This window comes from Cetorhinus maximus, chromosome 14, assembly GCF_964194155.1.
Source record: "Cetorhinus maximus chromosome 14, sCetMax3.hap1.1, whole genome shotgun sequence".
In the NCBI taxonomy this organism is placed as follows: domain Eukaryota; kingdom Metazoa; phylum Chordata; class Chondrichthyes; order Lamniformes; family Cetorhinidae; genus Cetorhinus; species Cetorhinus maximus.
Window position 1 is genome coordinate 13,217,125 of NC_135892.1, and position 15,080 is coordinate 13,232,204.

Consider the following 15,080-nt stretch of genomic DNA (forward strand, 5'->3'; position numbering starts at 1 on the left):
ACCCCCATGTTCTACATCCAAGTTACCAATTAAGAAAACAATCCTGGATTCAAAGAACCTCCCCTGCAAACATCTGTCTCTGTGAGTGACCGCACAGTGAATGTTGAAATGTTTGAGAGTGCGGAGAAATTCACCCTTTGCTGTTTTTTTGCTGATGCTCACTGTCCCTAGGTGTATTTCCTAGCAGTTTTTATTGGCTGATGATTAAAACTGGGAGCACTGATGTGTTTTGCCTTATTTGAGCCATGACCAGCTAGCTAACTCGATACAGATCACCGACTAAACCCTGGGCCTTCCTGACCCTGTGACTCAGTCCCATATTGGCTTGTGTATGAGCTGAGAAGCCTGGATCTGGATATCTGAATGGAGTTGATTTTTTTAATACTATGCTCAGTGCTTACGGAATAGCAACACACTTCATCAGACAAACACAGGTTCCAAGTTGTGTATTACAGCAACGTTTGGTCATCTAATTAGCATGCTCGAAAACTTTACTCTCATTAAGGCTGAGGAACATAAATCAGAAACAAGAAAATTGCATTTAACCATTGGTTCAATTCTCTCCAGTGAGCCTGCTCAACGTATCTTCGAAGGGTCATGAAGACTCGAAACGTTAACTGATTTCTTCTCCACCGATGCTGCCAGACCTGCTGAGTTTTTCCAGGTAATTCTGTTTTTGTCTTCTACACCAGTCCATTTAAACCTGACCCCAGACTCCCAAAGCACTCGGAACTCAGTCACGGCAGGAGAATCCCTGGAGGACAGCGGAAATACTTGAGGGTTGTACTCAAAGCATCCCTGAGCAGGTCAGACATTCCCGCTGACTCATGGGAGACCCTGGCCTGTCTCCCTGCAACCGACCAAAATGGAAAAAGTTTCATTTGGGAAGGCGTCAAACGTGTCCGGAGACTTCGTGGGAACGTGCAGGGGAGAAGTCAAGACGTCGGAGGGAAGCGCGCAAACCTCCAAACGACCCAGCAATCCAACCCTTCCAGGACCCACCCGCCCCACGTGTGGCAGAATCAGCGAATAACGTAACAGCCCCTTTCAGAACCCATTGAACCGAAGTGGGATGGAGTTGTGCTCGATACCGGGGGTGGGGGTGGGGGGGAACTGCCTAAGAAGGAGATTCATACGATGTAATTTTATATATTTAAACACACAAAATTCTTAGAGGGTTTGACAAGGCAGATGCTGTTTTCTCTCTGGCTGGAGAGTCTAGAACGCAGGTTCGCAGTCTCAATAAGGAGTCACTTATTTAGGGCTGAGGTGAGGAGAATTTCTTTCACTCCGGGTGTTGTGAATTTCTGGAATTCTCCACCCCAGAGAGTTAACTCGTGGAGTATATTCAAGACAGAGATCGATAGATTTTTGGATACTAATTAAGGAATATGGGGACAGGGTGGGAAAGTAAAGTCAGGGTCGACAATCAGCCATGACCACATCGCTGACTTCTGCTCCTATTATTGCTCTTGTACAACTCAGCAAGTGACCAGTAAGCACCTCACTGCCAATTTCTACGATATATTTGAGTTAACTCCAAAATATTAATCCAACCTTCCAAAGCACACTAACCCTCTGAAAAATCGTATTCCATAGATGGTGCATTCATACTCCCCACGGCATCAGAGTCAGAATCCTTATCCCTTTCAATTCCATTACTAACAAGGCATTTATTGTGCTCAGTTTCGAGGAGTTAGGAAACACACAATTAATTTTCTTTCCTGGGAGTCTCCCTTATTTATCCATTGCTCGCTGGGGGTGGGTGGGGGGGCAGTTGGGGGAAGTGGTGGGGGAAAGGGGGAGGTCACAGGGGCGTTCCAACCACCAGGCTCACAAATTAACATATTTTGCATCTGTATCCATTATGTTTACATCCACATTCCCCAGGACTCTTGCATTTTTAATGAGGTCACATCATATGTCTTCCGAACACTTGATTGAACATTTCTTCACTATCAGGAGGAATTACTGTTTACAACATTAGTGTTAAAGATTTTAAATGTTTGCCTGGCTTTCCACTTTTCCCCCCCACTATAACGGGCCTTTTTCCAGGTTAATGTTTCCTGTTTAAAGGAAGGTAGTGGATTGTCCGAAATGTATTAAATGTCAGCATGCCAGTATCACTTAAAATAAGACTTGCATTTTTATAGCGCCTGTCACAGTCGCATGATGCCTCAAAGTGTTTGATAGCCAATTTTGAAGTGTAGTCATTGTTGTAATGTAAGAAATGCCACAGCTGATTCGCATCATTTATAGGGCTTAATAACAGGCCTGATTCTCATTGGTAATGAGTTCTTTATGATAATGAAAGAGTTTGGTATGTCAGACATGGCTGCATGGATAATACTCGTGTCTCTGAGTCAGATGGTTGTGGGTTCAAGTCCCCCTCCAGGGCTTGAGCACAAACATCAAGGCAGACACTCTAGTGCCGTACTGAGGGAGTGCTGCACTACCAGAGGTGGTACTTTCAGATGAGACGTTAAACTGAGGTCCAGACTGCCCTTTCAGGTAGATGTAAATGATCTTGTGGCGCTATTTCGAAGAAGAGCAGGGGAGGTATCCTGGGCCAATATCCCTCAACCAACATGACAAGCAATAGATGATCTGGTCATTGTCATATTGCTGTTTGTGGGAGCTTGCTGTGCACAAAGTACTACAGCAACATGTTACAGCTACATTTCCTATGTTACAACAGTGACCGCACTTCAGAAGTACCTCATTGTCTGTAAGTGCTTCGGGACATCCTGAGGTGCTATATAAATGCAAGTTTTTTTCTATTTTTGAAAAGGTTGACAAAGAAAAGACATTTCCACTTGTTGGGGAGACCAGAGCTAGGGGTGATAAATATAAGATAGTCACTAATAAATCCAATAGGGAATTCAGGAGAAACCTCTTTACCCAGAGAGTGGTGAGAATGCAGAGCTCACTCCCACAGAGAGTGGTTGAGGTGAATAGTATAGATGCATTTAAGGGAGAAGCTGGATAAACATGAGGGAGAAAGGCATAGAAGGACATGTTGATGGAGTGGCAGAAGACTTGTGTGGAGCATAAACAGCATAGGCCAGCTGGGCTCAATGGCCTGTTTCTGTGCTATAATAACTCTCACAGGGCTTAAACCTGGCAAAGTCTTTGAATTAGAGTTGTGAAGAGAGAGGTTGCATCTGATGACTGTCACCCTAAATCTGTCTTCATCAATGTCACAGCTCTCACCATGAAAACCTTCAAACAACTTCTCTGATAAACATTGCCAAACATTGTATCTCATGTGTGGGCACTGTCTAACTGCTCAATGTTAATGATCTGAATACTTGGGTTTATCCAAACTGTGGGGATTTCATTATGCTGTACTTTTAATATGAGACCGATGGCAAAATGATCAAAGGTGTAAGTTTATAAAAAAATGAAATATTTTTGGACTCTTAACCCTTTGAGAAAGAGGATAAATGAACTGCTTGTTTGTTTGTTTATTTTAAATACAGTCGAAGCCTTTTAATGGACACACTCCTGTGGTGAACGAACCATTTCCTTTATCCAGCCTTGCATATTAAGCAAATATTGCAGGATACATGGGGAATGAATCAGTGTGCCTAAGCAAATGTTCCCTTTAAACAAACATTCCTATTAACAGGGGGCCCTTTAACATGGCTGGAACTACATTTGTCAATTACAACATTTTCTATCAAGAAATGTTCCTTTAATATTGTAGCTCACCAGCCTACGAGGGCACACTGGCATGCTCAGTTTGAAGCAATAATTGAAAAGGGGACTTCTTAGACTTTCCCTGAATTGAAAGTTAAGAGATGGGCAAATTTATTCATAAAGAAATTCAGTTGCAGACCAGGTTGCTCCACACCTCTGCAGAATGATCAGGGACAGCAACGTTCCCACAGGGTCCTTCTGTTGCTCCCTTGTGTTGTGGGAGTTTATTGCTGGCACCTGGCCATTTGGCAGCTCACAGTTTCAGTGGAATCAACGGTTTAACTCTTGAAGTTGTGCCATTGCTGGAATTTCTCCTGGGTCCCGGCACTCCTGTGCAAGAGCAATCTCCACAGCAAATGCTTTTGGAGTCTTTGTGTGCTTTACGCTTCCTACAGCAGGCCATTGATGCTAAAGGTTATTCCAAAGTGAACGCCATTCGTTTCCATTAGCTGAAATGTCCCGTTTCTCATCCTGCTCCTACCGGGTAACTTTTCTAACATTCCCGTCTGCCCCCTTTCAGAGATAAACACAGAGGCTGCAGCGGTTGAAGAAGGCAGCTCACCACCACCTTCCCGAGGGCAATTAGGGATGGGCAATAAATGCTGGCCCAGCCAGCGACGCCTACATCCCCGTGAATTAATAAAAACAAAATTGGTTAAACTCCTGGCATACCTGCAAGGTTCAGTTGAGATGATCGCTTGCGTTGCAAGCAGCTTTATTATTTCTAGAGTTAAGGATTTTTTTCTGTCATTGTGTAAAACTGTAAAAACTGTAACTGACATTATCCAATATTAGCCCTGATGAGCAGTGATATATAATAAATCCCTACAGTAAAACTTTACCAGATTTCAATGCCAATTACTTAGTGAAACTATTGATGAACTAATAAAGGAAAAAGACTATCATTTATATTCCTCCTTTCATCAGCTGAGGACATCTCAAAGCATTTTACAGCTAATTAAATACTTTTTGAAGTATGGTCATTGTTTAGGGAACATGGCAGCTAGGTTGTGCACTGCAAGCTCCCACAAGCAACAATATGATAATGGCCAGATTATCTCTTTTAAAATCAAGGAATGGTTACAGCACGTAAGGAGGCCATTCAGTCCATCAATACTGTACTGGCCCTCTGAAGGACTAATTCACCTAGTGCCACTCCCTAAAGCCGTGCACAATTTTCCTTTTCAAATAATAATCCAATTCCCTCTTGAAAGACTTGTTTGAACCTGCCTCCACCACACTCTCTGGCAGCGCATTCCAGATCCTAACCGCTCGCTGCGTGAAAAAAGTTTCTCCTCATGTCACCGTTGCTTCATTTGCCAATCATCTGAAATCATTCTCAACCCTTCCACCAATGGGAACAACTTCTCCCTATCTACACTGCCCAGACCCTTCATTATTTTAAATACCTCTATCAAATCTCTCAACCTTCTCTTCTCCAAGGAGAACAGTCCCAACTTCTTCAATCTTTCTGCATAACTGAAGTTCCTCATTCCTGGAACCATTCTCATGAATCTTTTCTGCATCCTCTCCAATGCCTTCACATCCTTCCTAAAGTGTGGTGCTCAGAACTGGACACAATACTCCAGCTGAGGCTGAATCAGTGTTCTCTACCTGTTTAACATCACTTTTGTATTCAATGCCCCTATTGATAAAGCCCAGTTGCTGTATGCAACTTTATTATAAAATAGAGGCTAGAGTTCTAAAGGTTGAGAGAATGATTAATAAAGCATATGGTACCAGGGGTTATTAATTGCTCGCTCAACCTCTCCTGCCGCCTTCAATGATTTATGCACATATACCCAGGTTCCTCTACACCCCCTTTAGAATTGTACCCTAAAGTTTGAATTGTCTCTCTGCATTCTTTCTATCAAAATGAATCATTTCCCACTTTGTTGCATGACATTTCATCTTCCACCTCTCTGCCCATTCTACCAGCCTATCTATGTCCTTCTGAAGTTCTGTAGCATTCTCATCACAGTTCACAATACTTCCAAGTTTTGCATCATCCACAAACTTTGAAATTGTTCCCTGTACGCTAAGGTCTAGGTCATTAATATAAATCAGGAAAATTGACGGTCCCAACACTGACCCCTGGGGAACTCCCCTGCAAACCTTCCTCCAATCCAAAAGACAACCGTTCACCAGCATGCTCTGTTTCCTGTCGCTCAGCCAATTTCATATCCATGTTGTTACTGTCCCTTTTATTCATGAACTCTAACTTTGTTGACAAATCTGTTGGGTGGCACCTTATCAAATGCCTTTTGGAAGGCCATGCAAGCCACATGTTAGTGATATTGGTTGAGGGATGAATATTAGCCCAGAGCACTATGGAGAACTTCCCTGTTCCTTTTTGAAATAGTGCTATGAGATCTATTACATCCAGCTGAGAGGGCAGATGGGGCATCAGTTTTTAATGCTTCACCTGAAAGACGACACCTCCAGTGCAGTGCTCCCCCAGCACTGCATTGGGATTGTCAGCCTGGATTACGTACTCCGATATCAAATATCTACCTATCTCTGGTCTCTTTCCATCTTTGACTGCTGGCTTTCCAATTCTGGAAATAGGCTGCCAATCAGTATTTACAGCAAGCCCACTGACCACAGCCTCTTTGAATTACACTTCCTCCCAGCCCACTTCTTGTAAGGACTCAATTCCATTCTCCCACTTTCTCCATCCCCATCGCATCTGTTCTTATGATGCCACTTTCCATACCAGAACTTCTGATAGATAGAGTTATGCCATCAACATGCAGGGGCACTTTCAGCTCATACAGACTTTTACAACCAATGCGGCGCCAATAAATTGCAGTCTTCATCCAATCTGTTTTTCCTTTTCGTTGGTTCCCTCACCACCTGCTGCAGACCCAGTCCAGCAGCTATGTCCTTTAGGACTCAGCCAGCTCAGTCTGTAGTGGTGCCACCAAGTCACTCTTGGTGATGGACATTGAAGACCCCACCAAAAGTACATTCTGCACCCTTGAATGGGACAGGACATACCCAGGGATGGTGGTGTCTGAGACATTATCTGTAAGGTATGATTCCATGAGGATGACTATGTCTGGCTGTTGCTTGACTAGTCTGTGAGACAGCTCTCCCAATTTGAGCACAAGCCCCCAGATGTGAGTAAGGACGACTTTGCAGAGTCAAGATTGCCATTGTCATTTCCGGTGCCTAGGTTGATGCCTGGTGGTCTGTCTGGTTTCATTACAACTGAGTGGCTTGTTACAACTGATTGGCTTGCTCAGCCATTTCAGAGTCAACCACATGTGGGTCAGACCAGGTAAGGATGGCAGATTTCCTTCCCTACAGGGCATTAGTGATGGGTTTTTACAACAATTGACAATGGTTCCATGGTCATCATTAGACTTTTAATTCCATGTTTTTATTGAATTCAAATTCCACCAGTTGCCGTGGGGGATTCAAACCCAGGTCCCCAGAGCATTACCCTGGATGACTAGTCCAGCAACAATACCATTAGGCCATCACCTTCCCCACTGAGTGGAGTAAGTAAAACCCCAGGTGATTATTTCTCAGTCTGTTATTTATAACAAGGTCATAAACCCATTCTTGTATTTACAATTTTATTACAAATAGGAAACTGAGGAGATTGTACCCCGCCCCACCCCACTTCCCTCATCTTTACTGGGGATTTGTGGATTCCTTCCACCTGGTAAGTTACAATGAGTTGGAAGTATATAAAAAGTGAGGGCTGATTTTTTCACAGTTGTGTTGTTGATCAATGGAATGGAAGGCAGTTGAAGGGTTATGTGGTTTTGTCCCAAAGCATCTTCATCTGCACTTTCACCCCCAGTCACACAGAGTAGCTAGAAGCCAGGCAAAAGGCTCTCTGCAGATGTTTTGATCATAACTCTCAGCTTAATTCACAAAATCTTGATCTCAGCCTTATCCAGCAACATTCATTTATTCTCTGTGCTGATGAGTTCAACAAGGGAAGAAAACCATTCACTTCCTCTGTCTCTGTGTGTAGGAGTTATTAATCACAAAGGAGCTTTTTTGTGGACACGTACAACTTGTATTATATCTCAAAGGAAATGTCTTTAAGATGTGTGAGTACATCAGGGCCCTCATGGGTAGATTTGGTTCTTGGAGCAGGTGATGAATGTTGGAATCGTGTTGTGATTATCTCTGGGATTTAGGCCAAGCCAGATTTCATATTGAATAATGTAAAAACAGAAAATGCTGGAAATATCTGCAGGTCAGTGCAGCATCTGTGGAGAGAGGAACCAAGTTAAATGATTCAGGTCTGTGACAGTTCATCAGAACTATACTGTTGGAGCTGCCCTATGGTTGTCAGTCTCTAACGTCTTCAAGTTTAAACATTTCACCAGGCTAATTTTTTACCAACACCAGAAGTGATACACCGAGACCAAATTGATTTCATTTCAATTGGTCTATTGTTCACTTGCTCCTCCTATTTGGCACAAACACAGTTTATCCCAACTGGAGAATTAGGTGATGTGGAATCAGAACGCTACAGCACAGAGGGAGGCCATTCAGCCCATGGTCACAGTGCTGGCTGCTTGAAAGAGCTATCCAATTAATCCCACACTCCCCCGCACTTTCCCCCAGAATATGCTCATTTTCCTTTTCAAGCATTTATCCAATTCCATCGCCCTTTCCAGATCAGCAGCTTCTGGATCACAAAAAAGTCGCTGTGTTTAAAAAAAACTTCATGTCACCTCGAAACAGACTCGAACCATCGACTCCATTTCTCTCTCCGCAGATGCTGTTAGATCTGCTGAGTTTTTCCAGCATTTTCTGTTTCCGTGTCCCATGATTATTGTTTTGAAGAAGAGCATGAGAGTTCTCCCGCGGTGTCCTGGCCAGTTTTTATCCTCCAATCAACATCACAAAAAGAGGGGTTATCTGGCCATTCTCCCACTGCCGTTTGTGGGATCTTGCTGTGCACAAGTTGGCTGTCATGTTTCCCGCATCACAACAGCTTCAAAAGTATTTAATTGGCTGGGAAGTGCTTTGAGATGTCCTGTGGGCATGGAAGGCACGATGGAAATACAAGGCTTTCTAGTTTTTGCTCCCAGCATCTGCAGTGCTTTTCTTTCTGAACACAACATTAATTGACAATGTTATGGAGACAAGTCAAAGAATGCTTGACGGAGGAAATGTGTGCTGATAAGTTAGTATTCTGAGACAGGGTGTCGGGGAGGGTGGTGCTGTTAACTGGGAGTTGGATTGTTGCTCGTGGTGGAGTCTTAGGCAGACAATGAATTCTAATACCAACATTAGCACTAGATCTAACCCCCCCTCCATTCATTTCCATGCACCTTGTCTGCGTCCCAGGGAACCCAGTGCCTGGCCAGAGGGCAGGAGTGGGAAAGGCAGGCATTGCCAAGGCACCATTGGAACAACCCCTGCCACTGGGGTAGGAATATCAGATGGGGGTGTGGGTTGTGGGGTTGATCAGGGTCTGGGGAGAGGGGTGGGGGGCAGGGGGGAAATCCCAAGGATTCTTCAAGCAAAGGGGGAAGAGGAGAGTTCCACCAGTCTCCACAATTCGCCGAAAAAAGTTTAAAACTACATAGCCATTGGTGCTCTATGAAATACCCACCCATACAGCGTCAGCTGGGAGCCCCCAATCCTATTGAATATTCTGCTGAGAATCAGACCAGAAGAATGCAAAACAAAAACAGAATTGCCTGGAAAAACTCAGCAGGTCTGGCAGCATTGGTGGAGAAGAAATCAGTTAACGTTTCGAGTCTTCATGACCCTTCGGCAGAACTGAGTATAGTTAGGAGAAAGGTGAAATATAAACTGGTCTAAGGTGGGGCGGCGGGGGGAGAGAGAAGTTGAGGGTGTGGTGATTGTGGAGATAAGCAAGCAGTGATAGGAGCAGATAATCAAAAGATGTCACAAACAAAAGGATCAAAGAGGTGTTGAAGGTGGTGATATTGTCTAAGAAAAGTGCTAATTAAGAATGGATGGCAGGATACTCAAGGTACAGCTCTAGTGGGGGTGGGGTGGAAAGACTAACAAAGTTTTAGTTTTAGATTTAAAAATAATGGAAATAGGTGGGAAAAGAAGAATCTATATAAATTACTGAAAAAAAAAGGGAGGGGGGAGAAACGGGGTGGGAATGGGGGGAGGGGGAGTATAAGATCTAAAGTTGTTGAATTCAATATTCAGCCCGGAAGGCTGTAAAGTGCCTAGTCGGAAGATGAGGTGCTGTTCCTCCAGTTTGCGTTGGGCTTCACTGGAACAATGCAGCAAGCCAAGGACAGACATGTGGGCAAGAGAACAGGGTGGAGTGTTAAAATGGCAAGTGACAGGGAGGTTTGGGTCTTTGCAAAGTTGAATGAGATTCCAAAGGGCAGCTAGCACTCATGGAATTACTCACCCAACTGACTCAACAGCTTCAGTAAGAAAACAAAATATAAAGTCATCTCAATTTGTTGTGGAAGCGCAATTGGAATTGAGAGCTTGTTAAGTGACACACACTGTCTACAGGTGAGAAGGTTGGTCTGAGAGGCTCTCTGCTGTCTTTGAAAACAGTCACGGCTTGTAGAGTAATCATAGACCTCGCAAAATCAGTCCAAGACAGACAACCAGGCATTCCAATCTGTAAATTAACTCTTCACGTCTCACAATGTAGTTCTCTCCCAATTTTCATCCTATTCAAAAAAGGCTCAAAAAGAACTGGCCTCACCAAAGAGTTCCCCTCTGCAAATGCTCGAAAGTCACCCACGAGAGCTCTAGTGCATCTGTCATGACACAATCACTAATGAAGCAAGCTTCAGTGCTGTAGGTAGGGTATTCATCCTTTCAGATGACAGTTTGAGCCAAAATGTGCACAAACTGGTTTAAAGGAAATATTATTTTGTAGGCCGTGGCGGGGGAAGGGAACCATAGATTTGTGTTACTAAGGGCAAGGTATGCTGTGACCTGTTAACTAAAGTTCCAATTACGGAGATTTAGATTGAAATCCACCCTTTGTAAAGTTGGCTCCGACCCCCATGCTGGAGATGGACGATGCTGATGCCAAGTTCACTCTTAAACAGACTGAAGGGGAATGTGGAAAGCAGATGAGTAAGAATCAGGAAATCCAGGTGTGCACTTTAACGATATGCCTTTCTCTTGATTTAGCTCTGAAAGGGTAACGTGGCACAAAGATCAGTAAGTGATTTTCTACACAGAGTATCTCTAGTTTCCGTTTCTTACAGTGATGAATGGATGAGTTCCCACTGGACAAGATTCAAACTGCCTTGTGTTTGTCTCAAAGCCGGTGTTAAATCTTTCAGCTGGCATGCTATGTTCATCCTCCTGCTGTTACAATGCACCCTATACACTGTAGTACAGATGGGAACTTTATTACATCTTCTCACTAGTTACTGGTTCTCCAGCGATAAATCAGCCTTCTGTAGACATTTGCTATAACTTGGAGGGGGAAATGCCCTGAAGGGAAGTTCCTGAGAAACAACCTAGAGATGGTAAGTGTAATGAGACTTTCTTTTGTTTGACACTCGCAATATAGATCTGAAAACTCTCAGATTAAATAAATATATTGGACCAACTGTATTTTCCATAATTTTTATATATGTATGTAAAACAAGATTGAGTTGTGATTTTTCCCACACACTTATTCTAAACACATTCTCCCCAGCCCATGGATTCATAAGCAGCGTCGCAAAGGTTCCACAATGGATCAGTGATCTCCCCTGAGTGAGCGGAAGCCACCAGCTCCCATTGGAGGAGCCTGTAGTGAGCTCGGTGACCACGTTTTACAAAAGGACCAGGACCAGCCCTGCTGGGGTTTGGTTGGGGGGAGTGGGGGGGGAGGGGGGGGGGGTGGTGTGTGTGTGTGTGTGTGTGGAAATATGTGTGGGAGTTGAGTGCGGACAGGGTCATGATACCACCCACGACACAAAAGTTTAGATTTTTGGATCTGTGCCTTTGTTCAGCCCCAGCATCAGGTCGTTTTAAAGGAATGGGTTAATGTGGGTGTTGAAATAACTGCTGCATCATTAATTCTGCCCACATGGAAAATAACCAGTGTAAAGGACAACTGCCATTTCCTGTGGAACTGCATCCCAGGAGAAGTGGAAGCCTACACGCTGTCTCAGAGGGAAAGAGGCAGGCAAGAAGTGAGGTGGTTACAGGAAAGGAGATTTCACTTTTTGCTGGGGAGCTACACTATGAGAAGACACAGTAACTCATTCAGTAATTGAATAATTACAACCTTACAAACCTTATGTAGCTTCTCATCTTTCAAGTGTTCACTTTGAATATTATGTATTTTATTTGTCATTGGCATTCTACATAATTAAAGGCAACAGGAAGACACTGGAAGTAATACATGGCCCAGGACATGTTACATAGGAGATACCAGATGGCTGCCAATGAACAACAATTTATTAACCTGATTCTGGAGTCCAGATTACAATGTTAACAGTGAGAACAAAACTCAAGTATTTTACGTAGATCATCTAAACTCCAGGTGATTATTATAATAAGTATGAATTATAATGGGACAGAATTTGCTGTCAAAATAACAGGGAGAACAATGGTACTTGCCATTGTTTGTGTGTAAATGTCACAGCAGCTTCAGGAGCAGGGGCAGTTGTGAGATTAAATGTGAAAATATTAAAGTTGGTGTCTGAGTTGTGCCCTTCCTCTGCTAGCTACACGAACTAACATCTTGCTGTCTGTCTGACCGTTGAAATGCATTGAATATTATGAAGTTGCTATCTTTGCCCAGAAAGGTAAATCACGTCATATAGTCTAAGTACTCTTTTTACTGTATCATAAATTTTAATTACAATCTCTCTAGCCCTGAAAATAAACGATCACAAGTGTATAGTCTCATTCTTCAGGTTTTGATTATTGATGAAGGTCTTTTTTTTTAATCTGCTCTTTTTTCCTACGTCTTAATCCAATCTGTCTTTTCCTCTCTATCTCTTTCTGTACTTGGTTTGAGGATGAGTTCACTCACTCTAACTTACATTTCCTGGTTCAGGGTCTGCACTTGTCAATCCTTGATCCTTCAACTCTGATTGGTTAAGGGGGAAAAAAAGACTCATTTCTATAGCACCTTTCACATAGGGTGTCCCACAGCATGTCACAGCCAATGAGATACTGTTTGAAGTGCAGCTATGGTTGTAAGGTAGAAAGCACAGTAACCAATGCTTCACAAACAGCAATGTGAGTGTGACCAGATAATCTGCTTTTTGTGTTATTGATTGAGGGATAAACATTGGTCAGGACCCTGGGGGGAACGCTCCAGCTCTTCTTCAAAATAGTGCCATGGGATCTTTTACACCCAACTGAAAGTGCAGATGGAATCTCAGTTTAACGTCTCATCTGAAAGGAGTCACCTCTGACAGTGTAGCACTCCCTTATTATTGCACTGGTGTGCAGCCTGGATTGTTGTCCTGAAGTCCCGGAATGGGATTCAAACCCACAAAACTTTGATTTAAGACGTGAGAGTGCTACCAACGGAGCCACAGCTGACAGAGCAGGGAGTGAGGGAAGTTTCACTTGGGACTAGGAGGATAAGCAGGCTTGAGAAAACTACTGGAATAGCATCAGGAGGGCTTAGCTGAAATAAATCGTGAGAAAATATCAGAGCAGAGAGCGAAGGAAGGAGATAAGAACGGCGTTGTAGAAGGATCAAAGGATATCAAACAACTAAATGAGAAATGCATGAAAAAGAATAAAGATCAATGTTCAAAAGATTGGAATCAGTTGAGTGGCACGCGTGTGAAGACATTCTAAACATTTGATGCACTGATAACTAAGGAAGGATATGATATAATGCAGCCCACACAGATTACTTAAAGACAAGTTGTGTTTAACAATTATAATAGAGGTTTCCTTTTAGAAAGAAAATTACTAATTGGGCAGAGGGTCCAGTAGATGTAGTTAATATAAATGTTCAGAAGGGATTTGACAAGGCATATGCTTGAATTTTTTCAACTTAAGAGGAAAGGAAAGCAACATGGATGGAAAGTTTGTTGATGAAGGGTCCGGGCTTAGCTCAGTTTTGTTTGCTCTTCGTTGTTTCTATTGTTGCTCTGTTGTGGAATACGGCTGATCCCTGGCACGTGGAGATGATTTGGGCACAGGAACACTATTCCAACGTTTTCTGAGAACAAAGTATGTGAAATATGACTGTGCATCAAGAGAGAAGTAAGAATTGGGAGCCTAAAAAATGTGCAAGTAAAATTAGCAACAAAAAAAAAAACAATTTTTAAAGTTTTTACAACCACAACAAAAATTAAACTTATACCAGGAAAAGCTTGGAATATATAACTGGTCAGCCAGCGTGTCTATACATGAAAAAAAAAATCAACATGTCAGGTACAATCCCTCTTCAGAACAGGTCTAACAAAGACTTTCATCAACAATGTTAATCTGTCTTTTCACTACCCTGACTGATCAATAGTATGTATTTAGTATCTTCTAGTTTTAATTTCAGACTTGCAGCATTTACCGGGTTTAAGGCTAAGCTAATTGAAAAGAACCATTGTGGGTGACCCAATGCTACTGTCTGGAGATTGCAACCAACAAATGTAATGCTCACAACCACTTGTAAATTCCTTGATCAGTTGTCTGGGAACGAGCCAGTTTAACTGTACAGCTACCATAACCCAGTAGTAAACTCTGTCTCCACTGAAGTGGTTGTGCTGGGCGATTAGGTTTATTGTTTCTGATCTTCTTCCTCCAGATCGCAAACTGACAAAAGCCGCAGCAACAAATGAATATTTCAGCAGGGTGCTGAATTAGCCATCGCTCACTCTGTGGTCGCTTTTAAAAAGAAAACATCTCTCACAGCGACAGCAGCTAAACAAAGTTACACAGTTGCCTTGGCAGGACTGGTTTGTTAAAAGCTGAGGTGCCTGTGAACTTTAAATTATACAGGCATCTTCTAACAGTCCAGCTCAGAGGCTGTGTCTGGTTTCATTATTGACAAACAGAGACTCAAAAAGGTCAGAAGAATGCTACAGAAAGTACTTAACTCATCCCAGACAGTCCAAAGTATTTTTTTTTTAAAAAGCGAGTAGACTTGGAAAATTGGTTTTGTAAATATTTGACTATTTTGAAATACTGGGACTGCTGTGTCTTAAGATTTTAGTTTCAGTACCAGCCAGCCCATGGGAGTGTGTAATTAACAATCCTGTGCCCATTTGTGATGTATTCTGGTGGGGGGGGGGGGGGGGGGGGGGGGGGGGTGGTCTCTGTTGACCTTGCAAAAAAAAATTTCCTTCCCTCCTCAACTTCAGTCCTTCACTCGCCCCAGAAGGTCACTGCGATATGCTGACTACCAGGAGCAGATTCCTGCCAGAAGACAGAACCCTATATTTAGTGTGCTTCAGACGTGAACATTTAGTAGCACTGACATG